This window comes from Triturus cristatus, chromosome 10 (assembly GCF_964204655.1).
Source record: "Triturus cristatus chromosome 10, aTriCri1.1, whole genome shotgun sequence".
NCBI classification, from domain to species: Eukaryota; Metazoa; Chordata; class Amphibia; order Caudata; family Salamandridae; genus Triturus; species Triturus cristatus.
The window spans coordinates 1,015,665,848-1,015,668,002 of NC_140593.1; the positions used below are offsets into that span (position 1 = coordinate 1,015,665,848).

At 42.4% G+C, this 2,155-nt stretch overlaps 1 pseudogene; it reads left to right on the plus strand.

Annotated features, from left to right (window-relative positions):
* On the plus strand, positions 1 to 1,348 carry LOC146796426 (uncharacterized; annotated as a pseudogene).
* Positions 1,349 to 2,155: the final 807 nt, after the last annotated feature.

Sequence of the window (2,155 nt, forward strand, 5' to 3'; positions counted from 1 at the left end):
ATGCCGAAGGGGATCAACCGCCCAAGTCAGATGACAGCATTGTTGCAGCAACCAGATAACATCTGGACCTACTTGGCCGAGAATGTGCTGAACACTTCCCACTTCTGTTTGAGAAATCTTCAGAGTACAGCTGATATGATATCCACTTGTCTTGTTGCCGTACCTACCCCTGCACGTGTGCTTCTGCACATTTTCAACCAAACTAACTTTGATGGGGTAGTGGAGGAAACTGATGTTCAAACACATCTGAGTCTTTATGAGTACTGTCGTTTTTGCCCGGAGGTTACAGATAACCTCTGGAGGAACATGACGAGTATTGTTACCTACAACATCACTACTGGAGACGTTTGCTATCAACTAACTTGTGACCCTGCCAAAATTGGCAAGTGTGGCCAATTGAAACTAGAGAAAAGCACACAATTGACCACTGATCAACAAACATTATGTCAGTCACGACATGACAGCTTTTGCAGTAATGTTATCAATCATATGGTCTGTAATCATACAGTGTGAACCGCTAGCCATGTTAACCATGTGAAATTATCTAAGGGATGACTGTTCTCGTGTGGCAATATTTCATACACTTACATACCAGCTAATATAACTGGAGGACCTTGTGCCTTATCACGATTAAGTCTTATGCTTTTTCCTATGCAGTCTATCACACATATTCGCTCCCCTAGAGCTGCTGTTCAATTACCTGAGGATTGTGATTCCAATATTGACTTGCTTTCTAGGGCAGAGTATACTAGTTTGGCTATTTCCATTGTAGGAGTGCCAGGACTGTCCGTATATAATGCAAGAACTATTGCTAAGCTTGCCTGTTTAATTGCGAAGAATCTCAATCATACTTCTGCTGCTTTAGCTGATTTGTTATTAGATGTTCAAGGCACGAGAAAAGCTGTTTTGCAGAATAGGGCAGCTGTGGACTATCTGTTGTTAAAACACAACCACGGTTGCGAGGACTTTGATGGACTCTGTTGTTTCAATTTATCTGATCATTCTACATCTATCCATGCGCATATTAATGCTTTAAAAGATTTAGTAAAAGGGGTTACCCAAAACGTTGATCAAGGATGGTGGGATTGGTTGTTTGGGTGGCTACCTAATTTTGGACAGCTTCGTTATATCTTGGGTGTTATCGTAGTGAATATTTGTCTTTCTATTTCATTATGTTGTTGTATTCAATGTATTCCTAATCTTCTCTCCCTTCTTCGTCCCAGATCCATAGTATTTAGGCCAATGGGATATGATGGGTGAATCGAAGGTCAAGGGGTGGAATGTATTGCATTTGCCATTTTACACGTTACACGTGCTAAACTGCATATTGACCTCGATTCCATGTGATGCTCTGGTCTTACATTTTGTTGTATTGCATTTCCATTTTGTGCTGCTTTGACCTGTAGTTACACTTCAGCAGTAACAAACATGTTTTTCACGTAAACCAGTACGAGCTGGTGCAAGACATACCTCGTAAGGTTATTTTGTGCCTTGAGCTTGTTTTTGTGCATTCTATGCTTATCTCTAGGACATAGGGAGGATGCGCTGTGCAAGGTTCTCCAAGGCCGGAGATAGGGAAAGGAATGTCTTTTGCCTCGGCGCACCCAAGCAGAATCTGACCAGGTCTGTATGGATGGGTCTGACGCAGAGACGCGGCCAGCACCTATGATGGATAGATGGGCGAGAACGCCTGCTAGAGGGTTCTCGAACATGTTGATTTAACTATAACAAGCATTTGCAATGCAACAGGTCTCGTATTTACGCAAGTTTATGCTATTGGAATTGTAAATGACAATGCATTTTATTTACGTTTTAAAAGCAAAAATAAAAGGCATTGTCATTTGCAATGTCAATAGCTCAAACTCGCATAAATGCGAGACCTATTGCATTGCAAATGCTTGTTACGATTGGTGTCCAGTACCAGGGAGGAGTAACGACTACTAAGCTTAATGCAGGCTTCTGGGAAGGAGAGTAAGACTGTCCCTGAGAGATCGCCAGGTTTCCCGGACTTTTTTGGCACATGTTAGGCTTTGCCTACAAGCAACACCCAATTGCCTGAGATCCCTTAGTTAACCATGCTGCATCAGGCACTTCCACTGAGTTAAAGCGATTCAAAACACTGGAGCAGTAAACCACCAAAATGGCGCCTCATGGT